At 39.8% G+C, this 18,109-nt stretch overlaps 1 long non-coding RNA gene across 1 annotated transcript; it reads left to right on the forward strand.

The window, feature by feature from the left end:
* The first annotated feature begins 3,607 nt into the window (after positions 1-3,607).
* Positions 3,608-5,795, forward strand: LOC133480376 (uncharacterized). Its single transcript, XR_009789252.1, has 3 exons — positions 3,608-4,371; positions 5,476-5,578; positions 5,658-5,795. It is a non-coding gene; the product is annotated as an uncharacterized LOC133480376 (long non-coding RNA).
* Positions 5,796-18,109: the final 12,314 nt, after the last annotated feature.

Consider the following 18,109-nt stretch of genomic DNA (forward strand, 5'->3'; position numbering starts at 1 on the left):
TGTTTTTGGGAAGTGGGAGAAAACCTGGAGTGCCTGAAATCCAGTATCAACTGTTTAAGTTATGACGATTAAAACAAAACGGTTCTTGTATTGGAGCTCATTAGATTTTTGGGGGTGTGAATAATTAATTTTCTGGTGATTGTGTTTCATATGGAGGTTTTAATCAAAATAGCATAAAATAGATCTTTGGAACTGTGTCCCATCCTGCCTCAAACGCTCCACTATCATCCCAGTACCCAAGAAACCTGCAATTTCTGGACGGAATGACTACAGACCTATTGTCCTGATATCTGTGGTCATTAAGTACTTTGAGTGCCTCGTGCTGGACCACCTCAAGAGCGTCACAGGACCTCTGCTTGACCTACTGCAGTTTGCCTATTGAGCAAACAGGTCTGTGGATGACACAGTCAACGTGAAACTGCACTTCATCCTGGAACACCTTGACTGTACAGGGACCTACACGAGGATCCTATCCGTGGACTTCAGCTCTGTGTTCAACACCATCATTTCCGAATTACTCTCCTCCAAGCTTGTCCAGCTCAGCGTCTTGGCTGCCATCTGCCGGTGGATTTAGAGCTTCCTGATGGGCAGGACACAGCAGTTGAGCCTGGGGGACACAACCTCATCCACAAGCACCATCAACACCGGGGCGCCCCAAAAATGTGTCGTCTCTCCGCTACTCTTCTCTCTCTACACAAACGACTGCACTTCAATGCACCCGGCTGTCAAACTCCTGTAGTTTGCAGATGACACCACAGTCATCTGCTTCATTAAAGACACGAGTCTGCGTAACGACAGGAGGTGGAGCAACTGGAGCTTTGGTGCGGCCAACACAACCTGGAGCTGAACATGCTCAAGACTGTAGTTGATCGTGGAATTCAGGAAGCATCCTTCGCCACAGCTGCCCCTCACGCTGTTCAACTGCCCTGTGTCAACCGTCGTTACCTTCAAGTTCCTGAAAATTATTACCTGAAGTGGGAGACCAACTGGTTTGGTGCTGCCACAAAGAAGGACAAACTCAGACTGTAATGGACAGTCAAGACCGCCGAAAAAATTATCGGTACCCATCTACCCTCTCTTGAGGACGTGCAGGCATGCAAAATTCTCGTGGACCCTCCACATCCTGCTCACCACCTATTCCAACTCCTTCTCTCAGGTTGGCAGTATGCAAACTAAAACCAGCAGACATTCCAACAGCTTCTTAATAAACAGTTGGCTTACAATTTCATTGCTACATGCTTCCAATTTTGTACATCTGTCGGGAGACATCTAAATTATTCGTACACTCACTGTTTTATCCTGGTGGACTATTTGCATACTGTTGTTGATTACTACTGCCCGCTTATTTGTTTGAGAACTCTGCACAATTTACACAATGCCATTAAATCAGCATCAACACATACTTCTACTTTCATTGCTCTCCATATTTGTGTTTTTTATGTACTAAATGTAAATTTTTTTCATAGTGGCTTTTTGTTGTCATACTAGAGTGACTCCAACTACCGGAGACAAATTACTACTACTAATAACATACTTGACCAGTAAAGCTGATTCTGATACAGTGGAAAAGAATGCCAAAAGCTTTCAACACTATTAAATTTTGCAATTTTGGTCATATGGGGAAAAAAAGTTTCATATTAAGCTGCAGATTATAATATGCGGATGTTGACCAGTGCATTCTTTAACCATGCACTCAAGCAGAACATCACCATAACAGGAAACCATTGCAACCCCACCCTCTTGCTAACATATATAACGTACCTGAAAACAATGTAATATGCTTGTAGGCGCTGTGACACATTCCCAGCTGTCACTGCTGATGCCAGATAAGGCCGCTGTTGCTTCTGGGTGACCATTCCCATCATTGTAAGCGGGCAATTTGAATCCCGTTGGTTACACATGAGACAAAGCAACAGATTTGGGATGTATACCGCGCCCCAAGTAAATGGTGAAAGGAAGAACCAAAGCAACAGCCAGAGAGACAAGGCCCTGTGCCCATCTGAGATAGTAATGATGGGTAAGCAGTAATGATAAGAGAATGCCAGGTGTAATAGCTGCTCATAGTCTTTCATTTAGGCCTTATCCCATCGAGTCTATGCGATCATTTATAAAAATATACTTCAATCATTCCTCTGTCTGCGACCCAACTTGCCTTTTCCCCTGTCGACCCAAAAAGTCGGCCAAATATGATGCAGTCCGAGCTTAATAGTGGCACGATAATGATAATCATGACTGAAATGATGATGACAGACGCTGATGCTGTGTGTAATTCGATGATGTCAGACAAAGACAAAGACCATGAGAAGATTTGGAGGTGGTGGTGGGGAGACAGACTTGTAAAACCATTGAGACACGCAGCTGGGATGAAGGAGAACCGCAGACAGCTATACATTGAAGGGCAGCACCATGAGCGAGCTTTAATTTGATATTTTTGTTTATCAATGAAATGTCTTCAGCCTTGTCACCTGTTGAAAGATAAGATCCAGAACATGTGAAAAACTTTCCAAAAACCCCTGAAATGGTGCCATGAGTAACTTTGACACGTCTCTTGTAAATATATTTAATCAAAATCCTTTATTTCCTGTCCTGAGGTTTGACTTTATTTGTCAGATTAAGTGTGCATTAATGCGAATATGGAGGTGGATGATGAGGTATTTCACTGTGATGATTTCATAGATTACATTCTCTTGAGCTTTTCTTCTAAGTAAATGTAATGAAGCATGACAAATATAATAAAGCCATGATAAATCCAATGTGTTCCCACAGGAATTCGGTTGGGAGTTGTACAAAGGTTTTGCCAAAAAACATGATGCAACCCACTCAACCAATAAAAGACAATATATTTTGCCGTTATTATTCCGCAACCCGCCGTTATTATTTACCCACAAATTATTGTGAGTGTGTGCGTGCGTGCGTGCGCGCGAGTGCGTGTATATGTGTCCTGCCCCTCCCACTGTCTTGTGCTCACCTGATTGTGCCATCCTCACCTGCACCTTGTTATCCCTGATTACCTCATGTATTTAACCTTGTGTCTTATTCTGTCTCTGCCAGTTTGTTGTACTGCATTGACACATTCCACTATTCCTTGGATTCGTCAGTGATTCAAGTTAAGTGTAGAGCCCATTTGATTATTGACCTTGCCTTATGCCTCACGTTTTGGATACCATTGCCTATGCTGATTGGCCTTTCATGTAATTGGTTTAGCATAATTAAAAAGGGAATAAAATGTCAAGGACTTAAAAACATGCTTTTACTTTTTGTACTTATTTCTTATGCAAACAAGAACAAAATCAGAACCTAAAACGGAATGACTTTTCTGGAAGTGGGCAGCTAAGTGTATGTAAGAATAAGAACTTTGTGTACCTGTTACCTACAATCCTGAACCAGAGTCGCTCATTATTAATGGCAAGCAGTTAGCAAGTTGGCTAAAAAGACAATGGCTAAAAAGACAATGGCTAACTGTAACAATTTCAATGCCCTGGTTCACCTGGTTTATCTTTCCAGAAATTGCCAGTTTTAAAGTGTAGATTAAAGGGCTGTTTTCACCACACAGTTTGAGCTAAAATACAGGCGATCCTGCAATTTTCGACGGAGTTCCGTTCTTACGGCGGCGACATAACCCAAATTTTTAGTTGGGTCATACCCGTAGTCACTCGCCTAGCCTACTCGAATGCTATAATAACAGTAAATATTTGTATCAAAAACTCTTCTAGGCCATAGTACAAATGATTTGAATTAAAGTACTGCAGTAAATTGGCATGCCTTCTTCTCACGTGATGTTACGCCAACTACTGTAGCAAATTGTGTGCCGTTTGTGACCTCAAAACGTAATTACATTTTGGCATTTTGTTACTTGAAAAACCACATCCATTTGAAAACAGGTCTCAGTTTTCTCAAGGGACTTTTCTAAGCATCACAGTTATCGTTTCCAACTATGGTGAAAAATGGTCATCTGTGAATGTGGGTGACAGACATTGATGAAAGGCATTCAAAAGATCCCAGGGAGACAAATTGGTTGTGCGTGCGTTTAGTATACAAAGTGCGGCTGGCATGCATATAACAGTGCTATACTTTGTCATTATGTAAATTTCAGAGAATAGCATTTGGGCACACATCAGTACAGTGTGAGCTAAACAGTGTTGGGCAGTAGTAGCAGTGTTACTAGTTCATTTCTCTGTCGTGTGATCATATAGTGATTGCACAGTAGCGTTCACAGAAACGAAATTTTCCCCAGGAAGTTGTAAATCTTAAATGCATATCCTCTGTTTGACCTCACCATATGTACTGATCCTCGTGCTGATGCCCGCCAACGGACCTGTGAATTTTGTCTTGGAAAGAGCGCAACTAGAGACAGCGGAGGAGGGGTCTGAGGTGTGTACATTCCGTCAATCCTGTGGCCATGGCCATACTTTAACAAAGACATGCTACTTATCGAGTCCTCACAAAACACTTATGTATTCCGGTGTTTACTGTGCAACCCCAAAGAGAAGCTCCTGTCAACATCCAAGGCGCACAGCTAGTGCAAATTTAAGGACGCGCATTCAAGTAGGCCTAAAGCATTTTCCAAAGTTAACACAACAATTGACAGCTAAGCTATTCATCCAAAGACAGTCAGCAAACATTGACAGCTAACGTAGCACAAGCTAGCAATATGTTTTTGGCAGCAATAGAATAATTGTATGTGTGTGAGAGAAGAGACTTTAGATGGTAAAAATTATGAAACATGGGAACACAGATGAAGTTGAAAAGCATAACTATGGTTTATGTGATGGTACTCAGAAATATTACAAAACCTAATTGTTGTGGTCTATTTAAATAATTTATTTGTTAAATAATAGAGGAGAACATTTGCCACATTTGTAACATAATACTTTTTTTAATTAAACACTGTTCAGCTATGTCAATAATAAAACAGTGCTGTCACTGCATTAGTCCAACACATTGCTATCGCAGGGGTAAGAAGCATTGTTATCCAAAGATTTTAGAATTAATTTTTCATTTATACCCCAATAGTACAACTATAACATTTTAAAATGCAGTTTTTCTTTTAGCGGCACCACCCAACGGTTTTGTAGTTTAGCTACCTCTGTCATTGTACTGTAGCTTAGCTTGCTACACTCCTCTGGTGAGTAGTTTCAGTGTAGTTAAGCTTCATTTAATCTACAATAGGTTGTAGTTTAGCTCACCATGTTTTCCAAGTAGCTCTTCTAATACTGCCGCTTGAGCCAATCTGCTGACCTCGGTCATCCTGGATTGATCACCAGTCAATCGCAGGACATGTACATAGACAAACAACCACTCTCATTCGCACCTAAGGACAATTTAGTCTTTAACTAACCTACCATGTAATGCGAAACCTGGAGAAAACGATGCTTGCACGAGGAAAACATGCAAACTCCGCACAAAATGGCCTGATACACATTAAATGTACTTTACCCTGTACCCTATTACCTAAGAGTCTCTAAATATTTCTAGGGTGAAGCCATGGGAGACTGACCCCACCAGCATGGCTGGAGTGATGCTATAACCCCCTGCTCAACTTGAAGTTTGCCTGTTAATTAAGGTTGTAAACCTTTGGGTGAGTGACTATCTACTGGACAAGCAAATGTCTTCATTTGCAGTATAACAGTGTTTGCATTTTCTGGTCTCCTCCCAAGGATGAACATGTACTGTTAACCAAGCAGACAAACGCGTCCACCACTACACAATAAGGATGACCTCACAGCTGCCTGTTGCATGAGGCAACCTCTTTTGTTCCACAGTGGGAATCTATCTCACAACTCTTATTGTGGTGCACCTAAAAAAAAAAAAAAAAAAAAAAACTCCATGAAATTTTGCATAGTTTAGAAAACATATGGGTCTTGGAGGAATTCTATGGAAATTGAAAGTGAATGCATCAAGAATGAAAATTAGAAATGCATTTAGCTTCAATTTTCTGTATCTGTGATTGAATCAATGTTGAAAAATATATATAAATAAAAATGTAATATGTTGCTCTCGCAAAGTATCAAATTTTTACTACTCTACTGCAATGAATTCTCATCATGCATCAACATCGGGCGCCCTCTATTGTAAGGGATAAATATAAATGTATAGTTTTGCTCAGAAAGGAGGTCAAAAGTGGTCCAAGAAGGAAACACCCTGTTACACCAAGGAGCAACATTTTTACTGTACGCCTCCAGTTATTGTGAAGGCCTGATCTTGGATATTGTGTTCAGAAGTGGGGGCCTGTTGTCTTAGCTTAGAGCTGGAGACTTCACTGGCTCCACACTTGGTCTACGGTAACATTAATGCCAAGCACAACAGACACAAGGAGGAATAACAGTAGAGCTGGCAGAGGAAGGAATGAAGAAGGGGAAAAAGAGGGCGCATCCACTTGAGGGCTTGCCAAATTTTGGAAGCTGCTGGGAGCTGACAAAGTACCCAGCTGAGTGAGGAAGAGGATGCCAAGCAGCGTCAAAGCTCACACAGATTTGGAAGGGGGGCGGGGGGTACTACAGTCTTGTGTTCCAGCATGTGTATAATGAGAAAAACTGGTACAGTACGGGAAAATCATTGTCAATTAAAAATACACTTCATGGAGAAAAGGGAAAGTTACAACCTGGATTTAAATAGGCCAACAGGCAATCTTGCCATATCATATTCACTGCATATTTTAACATTTTTAAAGCTGGCAACAAGTCATACAAAACAAATGTTATAATATAGATCTTTGTGGGTGTGGAAAAGCAATATGAAAAAGAACTATAGACAAAATTTGAAAATCATTGTGATGGAAGATTTATAGTGAAATATATTTTATAACACTTACCCTCATTAGTGCATGTAAGCGGCAGCCTATCCCAGCTGTCTTTAGGGGAGAGGTGCCGTACACCATGGACTGTCTGGTCATGAGTCCATGGCAGGGCACATTATAGACAACCTTCACACTCACACCTGTGGGTTATTTTAGTCTTTAACGCACCTTAATGCATGTTTTTGGGATGTGGGAGGAGACCCAGTGAAAACACAGACTTGAAATCTGAATTTTATGACCCTAGAGATTTATAAATGTAATATTTGATTTTACTTTATAGATTCCAATCTATCCATCCATCCATTTTCAACACCACTTATCCTGGTTAGGGTCGCGGGACGCCGGAGCCTATCGCAGCTGACTTCGGGCGAAAGGCGGACTACACCCTGAACTGGTCGCCAGTCAGTCGCAGGGAACATATAGACGCGGACAACCATTCACACTCACATTCACACCGTCACTGAGTGGGAACTGAACCCACGCTGCCTGCACCAAAGTCAGGCGAGTGTACCACTACACCATCAGTGACTTAGATTCCAATCTAGCTATCTCCAATCCATAAAAGTGCCACACTGGTAAACAAAACACAATTCCAATGAAGTAACGCTGTGTAAAATGTAAATAGAATACTGTGATTTGCAAATACTTTTCAACCTATATTCAATTGAACACACTACAAGGACAAGACATTTCATGTTGAGACTCATGAATGTTATTGTTTTTTTGTAAAAAATCTCTCATATTGAACACACAACATGTTCCAAAAAAGCTGGGACGGGGGGAACAAAAAAATGAGAAAGTTGCGGAATGCTCAAAACACACGTTTGGAACATACCACAGGTGAACAGGTTAATTAGAAACAGGTGAGTTTCATGATTGGGTATAAAGGGAGCATCCCTGAAAGGTTGTTTGTGTTGTTCACTTTGCAATTTTGAGTTTTCAAGTTGGTCACTAGCAAGGATGGGGCGAGGATCACCACTTTGTGAACAACTGCGTCGTAAATAGCCCAACAGTTTATGAACAATGTTTCTCAACATACAATTGCAAGGAATTTTTGGATTTTATCATCTGTGGTCCATAAAGTCATCAAAAGAGTCGGAGAATCCGGAGAAATCTCTCTACGTAAGTGGCAAAGCCAAAAACCAATATTGAATGACCGTGACCTTGGATCCCTCAGGCGTCACTGCATTAAAAACAGGTATTATTGTGTTAAGGATATTGCCACATGGGCTCAGGAACACTTTAGAAAACCAATGTCAATTATCAAAGTTCGTCTCTATATCTACAAATGCAAGTTAAAACTCTACCATGCAAAGCGAAAGCCATATGTCAAAAAAACACACAAACGCAGCCGGCTTCTCTGGGACCGAGCTCATCTGAGCGGAGGGACGTCCCAGTTTATTTCAGTAAGACTATGCCAAGCCACATTCTGCGTGTGTTAAAACAGTGTGGCTTTGTAGTAAAAGTGTGCGATTACCAGACTGGCCTACCCGAAGTCCGGACGTTTCCCCATTGAAAATGTGTAGCGCATTATGAAGTGCAAAATACCCCTGACTGTTGAGTACATCAAGGAAGAATGATAAAGAATTCCACCTACAAAGCTTCAACAATTAGTGTCCTCTGTTCCCAAATGCTTATTGAGTGTTGTGAAAAGGAAATATTGTGGTAAACACCCACCTGTCCCAACCTTTTTGGAACATGTTGCAGGCATCAAATTCAAAATGAGCGAATACTTTTACACAACGTCACAACTTCATTAGAATTGGGGTTTGGATATTGAGTCAATCAATAGTCAATATTAATCAACTAATCATATGGAAAGCAGAACATTTAAAAACTACGTTTGTCGATCCGGAATTAACATTGTAGATATGAACGTCCTTCTGACTCGTCGTAAATTATATTTCAATAGTTGGAATTTGCATTCAACATACAGTATTTGTAAGGTATTTGTCACTAATCAAAACAACAGATGGCGATATCTGTATTCTGGAATTAATTTTTGCCTTGTTAAACCTGAATTACAGATACAGTATATGGAACATCATTTTGCCTAGGATACGCATGTGTATATGTATATGAGGTTTCCCATTATAGATCTAGAATTTAGTTGGAGAGATCCATTAGTGAATAACAGATATTTGCAACTCAATTGTAAACATCTTCAATTCCAATTTGAGATATCTAAAATTTGAATATGACTATAGTCATAATTCCAGATACATACAATATATCAATAATGCCATTTAACTTTGATAAAACTTTAATTTAAGATATCTAAATTGCAACATAGATATCTTGAATTGAGGCGAATTAAAGATATTTTAAACTGGAATCATGACTCGTCAGAAGTCAATTATTATTATTATTATATTTTTTAAATCAGCCCACTGGCCGGCACAACTATGGAAGGGACAAGAATGATTGGGGGTGGGAATAAATATATGAGGTCCACAGTCACCAGCGGTTATCACCAGCTCATTCTATATTTATTAAGGCTACTCACTCAAATTGTCTGTTGACACGCCAGTCAAATGCAGTGACAATGCCCAACTCACACACATTCAAAGGGAATGAGAGGAGCCATTTTGATTGGTGGCGAATGAAGTCGGATGCAGACACACCCACAGTAGCGCAGCCCGCCTATCCTCTGATCTACCTTGGTGCGCTGGTCTACGAAATTACCAACACCTATTTTACCCGCCCCTAGAACACAGTTGCACCGTCCACCGTATCAGATTTACACAGATCACAAAAATAGGTAAATAACTAACTATAAAATGATAAAGGGGCTTGCCAAATAATCACTTATTTTGCCCACCCTAGTGTCATGCCCTACAGTTCTTCTCCAGGCATGTTGGTGGAGCTGGTTGGTCACTGGCTCGATTGGCCCTGATGCAAGTGGACCTCAATGGTAAAAGATGAACATAAATTACTCTATCCATATGGTTGTGAAGTCGCTGCGTAATCCTGCTACCAAACCAACAAATGAGTATTTTACAGTGAAAGTGAATTGACACATATACAATGCAGAGCAATCTAAACTACTGTGTTCTCTTAAAAACTACTTCTCAGAGAGAGTAATGGGGAAACAAGTCTTCAGTTTGCAAAGGAGGATAAAGATCGGATTCTGGGACATTGGCAAATGCAATGCAGTTTGATGAGTCCTTATTGACACTATTCAAGCGTGATGGGCACATTGGGTAGGAAGCGAGGTGGAGAAGTGATGCAGCTGTCATGCTTAATGTGATTGTGTTAGTTAGAGTTATAATCTGGCCTTGCTGCAGTTGCTCTATTTCAATTCTAGATGTTCCCAAAAAAAAGTTGCCTGCTGGCTGAGTGAATATACAGAATGAGCAGGTTTTTCCATGAGTCTTTTTTTTTTTTCTCTCTCGGCTTCTCTGATTAGAATAGTGCATTCCAAGATGACAATCGCTGCATTCATGAGGCTCAAATAGTGAAAGAGTGCTTTGGGGAGCATGATACATCATTTTCACACATGGATTGACCACCTCAAAGTCCAGACCTCAAAATTATTGAAAACCTTTCCAATGTCTATGGAAACGTTTTTCAAAGTTAAGACTATCCCACCATCAAGCCAAAATGCTTAAATCTATTTTCTCGAGTTAGTTTATTTTCATTTTATTTAGGATCGGGAGCTCTATAACATCGGATATCAGTGGGGGGGGGGGGGGGGGGGGGTCACCCTTAACTGGTCGCCAGCCAATCACAGGGCACATACAGCCAACAACTAAAAAGGAACCTAACATGCATGTTTGGGGAATGTGGCAGGGAGGTAGTGTACCGTGTGAAAACCCACAAAATCGCCACAAAAGGAAGGTCAGGATTTGAATCCCTAATCTCAGAACTGAGGCAGACATGCTAACATGGAAATCATCAAATATCATCATGCTCCATCGTGATATTTGCAAAAAAAATTAAAACAACTCAGAAAACAAAAAACACAACAAAATCAACAAAGAAGAGTCCAGTTGCATCGATTACCATGATCTCAATGCCCTAAAATCTACACAGACATCTAGACAAAAAAACCAAACTATTTTTAGCAAGCACATTGCTATTTTTATTCATACTGTATTGTGACAGTAAGTTAAAAATGACTTATGGCAATTACGCTATCAGGCTATTGGAATAAAAGATGAGCATTAATATCCTATAATGTGATTGCGCATGTGTACGTAATGTTTTAGCTGGTCAGTGTACACACACTGGGCTCTATTTTTGTAGACAGCCCAACTGCGGTAGGGTGCAAATGCTGGCGGATTCTGATTTTTGTGCAAGCTCAAGGCTCGCTGCGTGGGTTTCCAATTTTCGCAGACCGGTCTCCGCCAAACTGGGCCTTCCGGCATAGCGACAGTCGATCTAAGCATACGCTTGCTCAGACCACGTTTAAATCTTTGCGCAAGGTAGACCGCTGGTCTAATGCGATTTTGGTGAATTTGACTGGGGCACTGGCAGACAGATACTGAGGTCCGCGGACATATTTAAGTCACCAGTGGTTATAACCAGCTCATTCTGTATTGAATAAGGGTACCCGCTCACATTGTCTGTTGCCACACCAGCCAAAAGCAGTGACAATGCTCCACTCATGCACGGATCACTGCAATTAGAGAGGTCTCCGTCGACTGTCAGTTGCACCGCATTTAAAGGGAATGAGAGGAGTCGCTTTTATTGGCGGCAAATGAAGTCTGCTGTAAACACACCCACAGTGGCGCAGCCCACTCACTCTGGGATATACGGCGGTCAAAATAGGGCCCTCTAATTCCAGATATCCCATGAGAAAGAAGTCTGTGTGTGTTGTTCGTGTGTGTGTTTATGTTGTTCATGTGTGTTTGACTGTGTTTTAATAGCGAGGCTATATGTGAGTGCTTGTGTGTTTATGTGTGTTCGTATATTTGAATTGTTTGTGTGCGTGTGTTTGAATAATTAGATAATTAAAAATAATGTCTGTGTGTTGTTTGTGTGAGTGTGTGTGCTTTTTTGCATTTGTTTGTATGTGTGCTAGTGTGTGTTGTGCGTGAGCTCTCTATTGAGCTACTTCTCACAGGCTCAGCCGGTCTCAGAGCCACCGCCAGCCCTGTTGCTGCGAGTCAGCTGGTTTCCTGTTCTTATTTCCCACCTCCCCTGCCATGTTGTTATTGGCAGAGTAAAGCAGACGACTGCAGACCAGGGACCTCCGTGGTCACTGGTACACGGGGCCTCGGGCGGCCGTCAGCATGAGTGGATGGACACACCATCGCTCACAATGAAATATTGAGGCCGTTTATATCTTTCCATGATACCAAAGTGGTATTCCATTGAAAACACTTCCTCTAGCACCACCTTGAGGAGCACATCTATAATCTTGAGTGGGAGCAACAGAGGCTGTGTCTACTGTATGTCAAGATGAAGGGACTCATTTAAGAAAGATTCTGCATTTTGACAGTTGTGTGAATATAAATTGTTTTGACCATGTAATGTGCAACAGTCTTCTCCCACATAATTTGAAGTCAAATTGTATATAAAAAAAATAGCACTACAAATGCAAAGATTAAATAAAGCTTTGTAGAAGGCTGGTAAATGGGCCAAGGAAGTACTCATAACATCTTGGTGAATAGCTGGATAAAGGTGCATATAAATCAATTTTTTTTTTTTCATTCATTTATTTATTTACTTTCCTTTTGAGTCACTGTGACATCATCTACCCCCCAGGATTATAATGGTACAAATTATCATTCGCCATGAACTAGTAAGCAGTCTGCCAAATAAGGAAGACAAAAACAGTTTTTCCCTGAGCTTGTGAGTGAGATTCTAGTTGTACTGTACTGAAACTGTGTCCCAACTCTTTTGTATAGTACAGTGTATTTCCAAAACTACAATACATAACTAACTGTACATGGATTTTCCTGAGCTATAGTGTAGTGTAGTGCTGTAGTAAAGAATTTGCATGTTGAAATAATTTCAAATGATGAACAGTAACTGGCATTTTCCTCTTTATTATGCTCGATATACCAACAAATCCTGTTTTGCCACTATCAGTATAGTTAAAAAAAAAAAAAAAAATTCTCTCTTTCACACTTATAGCAGAATTAGACCCACCGCACACCGAGCGACACGGACGAATTTGACTGAACTGGACAATTGCAAACAAATAAATTGAGTGACTCCCTGCCACACATCAGGAGACTGACACTCACACATACAAACCAACTCTGCAAAAGAAACCCCAGCATTCTTGTCGGTAAACAACGTTTTGAGGCTCCACCTCCTATATTTTATTACTTCTTTTTTTTAAACCACAAACAACATGGTGCAATTGTCAAGGAAGAAGTGGTTTGGCCAGCTGTAGCTATAATAATACAAAGAGAGGAAATTAAAGGAGAGTGTGGATATTTCAAAGGCTGTTGAAAGCACTCATGCATTCCCATGTGAAAGACTATCCACGCACGCTTGGCTTTATTATTGTAAAACACAATTCATATTGATTGTATTATACTTTATTGGTACAGCATGGCAATGGCGGCAGCCAGCTAAATCTCGCTGATGACCACAGACATATTTGGGTGGTCAAAGCTGATGTGATTCCACATGTCATTTTGATTAACCGGAAATGTTGCAACACTGTTCACCAGCGATTCAAATTTTGAATCATAGCCAAACCAGTTTCGGCTGCGTTGCTCAGTGTACGGTAGGTCTAAAAAAAGGACAAAAATATGCAGATTTTGTGTTTATGTGCAAACAACTTGGTTGCCTTTTGCAAAACATTGTTAATGTCATTGCCATTCAACATAGCAAAAGCAGGTTCTTCAAACTGGCCTTAGAGGAGGTCTGTTTTAAAAAGTGAACATCTTTGGAACAGCAACTGTGTGGCACTTGTGCGCTTGTTGTCGAGACTGGCTGTCAAGGAGGAAACAAATTCATTTGACTGTATGTCAACAATTATCCAGCACTTAGATAACACACAGCCAAATGTCCGTCAAAGTCAAAATAAACCTCAAGTGTCTTTCACTCTACCTTGAAACCAAAAGCTCCTTTTAATGTCAGCCAGAAAATGGTGGATGGTCTTTTTTTAAACCAGCACTCAAAGTTGAACGTTATTGAGAAACTTGCACAATAAAAGCATTTTATCTAATCTCAGAGATTACACTGAGATAACTTTTGTGCAATATATTTTCATTCTATCTTACTCTATATACCAGAGCATACAGTATACAGTACCTGTACATAGCGTATGTCTAAGCGACTGCGTGTATGTATGGTGAGCAGCTTCAAAGAAGACGGCCCACATTCCTTCTCTGCTGTTATTAGCAAAACATACAGCATCGCAAATAGTTTCGTCTGCATGGGAAATAATGATCTTGTCTGAAATTAGGCTGGGTGCACACTGAAAATTCCACAATGCCATGCATTCATTTTCCTTCATTTCATGAATTTTTAACAGAATGCACAGTGTTACTTTGGAGATTGCCTCAGAAAGCCATGAAACTATATTGTGGCGGGTACTTTCTATCAGCATTAAATGTCCTAAATTGCTGGCGGGACCCATTTGGATTCTCACAGTTTTGTGAATTCTCACCTGCTGCCACAAAGAAATCTTTCCACCGCTCTCATCGTCCTGAGGCTTCTTGTGTCACATGTCAAGATAGAAACAAGCTGTGATAGCTGTGATAGTTGTGATTCAGGTACAGCACACACTGAAGGGTCCGACATTCGAGGGTTGAGTTCAAGTCTGCCAATTGTGAACTTTGTGTAACCAGACACGGAGGGTTCAAGTCACTGGCCAGCACAGACTGAGTACCCTGGGAAGTGGTGATTCCCTCTGTACAGTACACTACTCACACACATCTGATGTTACACAGTGTACACTTGTCTCTAGCGCTGTGACTAGGTTAGACAGTAACAGTCGCAATGTCTGGGCAAAGAATAGACAGGTGCATCTCAATAGCTAAAAATTAGAACAATGATTCCCAGCGTGTGGTGCGGAGACCACCCGTGCTTCGTGGGCTCCCTCTAGCGGTATGTGAAGAATCATGGACTCAAATGTTCAAACTGCATAATTGACACAGTGGCTTAATTTTTTTTTAATCCAATTCAGTACATTTGTTAAGTACAGTTTAGTTGTCTTTGGTTTTGAAACATTAATTTAGTTACATGAATTTATGTGCAACATATTTGAAGTGAATTGTTGTTTAACTGCATTTTTTTTATTTTCCTATATTTAATTGGTATTAACTTTCAACCCGTGCAAAATGTTACAGTGGCTTACAATAATATTAAATGTACTTTTTAAGAATAAAATCTCTGCCTTGTTTTTGGTGAACACTTGGGGCAACCACGCTACGACATTTAAATGTTGGTCACAATGGTGGAACTTGAGAGCTAAGTATTTTTGAGGTGGTACTTGGTGTAAAAAGTGCGAACCACTGAGTTAGAATATCATGAAAAACTTTAATTCAGTACAATTTAAAAAAGTAAAACTCATATATTACTGTATATTGATATTTTGTGATTGTTTTATTATTGATGATTATAGCTTACACCTAACACAAAATTTTATTCAACATCTCAAGAACTTAGAATGTTACATAAAAAAATATTTTTTTTAATATGGAAATTAGGTAGCAATTAGCAATTCATGTGTTGACTGTATGATTCACTTTTTTTTTTATTGAACTGCAGCACTGAAATGAATAAACCTTTCCTCCACTTATGCACTTGCACAGAAAGTACAGTATTGTTTTATTTACAGTGAATTGCTTGTGTGCATTAGATTGCGTTCAGTTTTATACCACTGCAAACTACAACCACAATAATAAAGTGGAACGTCCCAAGTCGAACACCCCAAAAGTGGTCCAATTTGGAGTTCAAACAAAATTTTCTGGAAACAGTATTCCTCAAATGTGAAACAGAACCGATCACCTTCAAACCGTCACCATGCATGACATCATGTGAAACATCAACAAATCCAAACAATAGCATAATGATAAAAAAAAAAATTCCAATTAGTTCTGTTTTAGGCAAAGTGGCTAATGTTGATTATGTACTAAATGAGAAGGGGAGCTTTCCACTAAATGGCACCTTTTTACTATGCTGAAAACATGAATATCTTTCCCTTTCCTCTCATTACTTTTCTGTCATGCGTCTTCAAAGGGTAGTAGTTTTACTTTATTGTTGTTTTATTTAGCTTCTTATTACAGCAGTTAACATTTCCTTTATCTGCTATGACTGTTCGGATTATTAAAATGTTATTTAAAACATTACCTGTATACAGTAGTTAAGTGAGTTTTTGGTTTTTTTCACATCACATAATTTTTATTCGAATAACTTGAACGACAAAAGGTATCTTGGAATGGATTGCGTTCGAGTTTGGAGCTGTAAAAAACAAAAACAAAAACCTAATTCAACGAATACCCCTCGGATAGTTTTAATCGAAACTTTCATACAGCACATTCAGGTGTACTGTACTATAATACCTAAATTTTGATATAAATTGCACATACTCACCCTGCCGTCGCAACAATGAACAAAGGTACCCGATAGTGTACATTCTGCTCTGTGATTATTGTTCTCTATAGGAAGGAAAACATTTGTGCCGCTTATTTACTTTCTGGGTGGAATTTTCCACTTGAGTTTTTTTTTCTACTGTTGGAGTGTGACTGGTATGAAAAGCAGCATCATGTGAGTGCGTTTTTAAATCTTATCGGCGTAACCGCAAACTGATGACTGATATCAGTGACAGTTCAAATTCCCGCAGCAAGTGTCGTTTTAAAGTGGCAAACAAAAACTATGATAGTCCACTGGTAAATATCATCACTGTAAATGATTAACTCAATTGCAGGGTTTCTGTCAGACACAATTAGGGAAGAAATTTATTTCGTATGTCTGTAGTACAAAGAAAAAGTGAAAAAAAAATTCTTTCAAAAGCTTGTCATATGACAAATGTTCATAATGTTCATCTTCACAATCTAGTAGTAGGGCCTACTATGCTCAGGTAAAGTGCTATAATTAAGAAATGTATTTATATATAAATACCCATCTTTCTACCCATCTATCCATCTAGACTAGAGTCACAGGTGTGCTGGCATCCATCCCAGCTGGCTTTGGGCGAGAGGCTTGGTATACCCTGTACTGGTTGCCAGACAATCAGAGGGCACATACAGACAAACACCCATTTACATGTATATATACAGACAATTTAGAGTCTTCAATTAACCTAACATGCATGTTTTTGGTGGTGTATGCAAAAAAAACATGGGGGAACATGTCAACTCTACATAGGAAGGCCGAAGCCTGGATTTGAACCCATGACCTTTGACGTAAACTGTGAGGTGGATGTGCTAACCAGTCAGCCACTGTGTTGCCATATGTAAATATATCATTTATATTTAAAAGTGAACCCTGCATTTCTGTTGTTTTCCTAGTAATGATTTAGTAAAGAGGATACTTCCATAAAAGCAATTTCTTTTGTGACAACTACATGAATACACGCTTACAGGACACTTCAATAGGTACACCAGCACCATTTTACAACAGCTGTATGAGTAAAAGTAACACTACTAAGATAATAATAATAACTTACACTGTCTTTTGCACTACAACAGTAAATACTCACTCAGTGATAGATGGGTAGATAGATAGATAGATAGATAGATAGATAGATAGATAGATAGATAGATAGATAGATAGATAGATAGATAGATAGATAGATAGATAGATAGATAGATAGATAGATAGATAGATAGATGGAGAGAAGCAGTGGAAAGGGGGAAGGGCCACTTTTTGGAGAATTGCCCCTATTGTAGGCAACGTACCCCTCTGTGTGGGGGCAAAAATTATTGTCGGAGTTAAATACACTATATTAGGGCACTAAATTTGATCACTAAGCATTCGGACACCACTACAAAATGGCGTAACCACTATATAGTGCACTTCATAGTGATTAGTGAGTGATTTCAAACAGTGTTACTAGTAAAGCCAAGGTTCTACTGACACGCTCGCCGACTGGATGCCCATTAACATTGCAAATCTCATTAGGACACCGACGGAGGGAGGATCAAATACATTGTTTTCTATATTAGCATTCAAAGTCCTCATAAAAGTACATTTCTGCTAATGTGTGTTTACATCTTGTGCATTGCAGTTTATATAAAAGTAACAAAAACAAGTCCAAGGTCCATTTTTGATATTTTTAGTCCCCACCATATGGGCTAGTTTAAATGCATAGACCTATTTTCTTAGTTTTTTTTTCTTGCGGCCATCATGCTCCCTGATATCATCACCTCCGCCACCACTTCTGACGTCATAGCACCGCCC

The sequence above is a fragment of the Phyllopteryx taeniolatus genome, chromosome 7, assembly GCF_024500385.1.
Source record: "Phyllopteryx taeniolatus isolate TA_2022b chromosome 7, UOR_Ptae_1.2, whole genome shotgun sequence".
Classification (NCBI taxonomy): domain Eukaryota; kingdom Metazoa; phylum Chordata; class Actinopteri; order Syngnathiformes; family Syngnathidae; genus Phyllopteryx; species Phyllopteryx taeniolatus.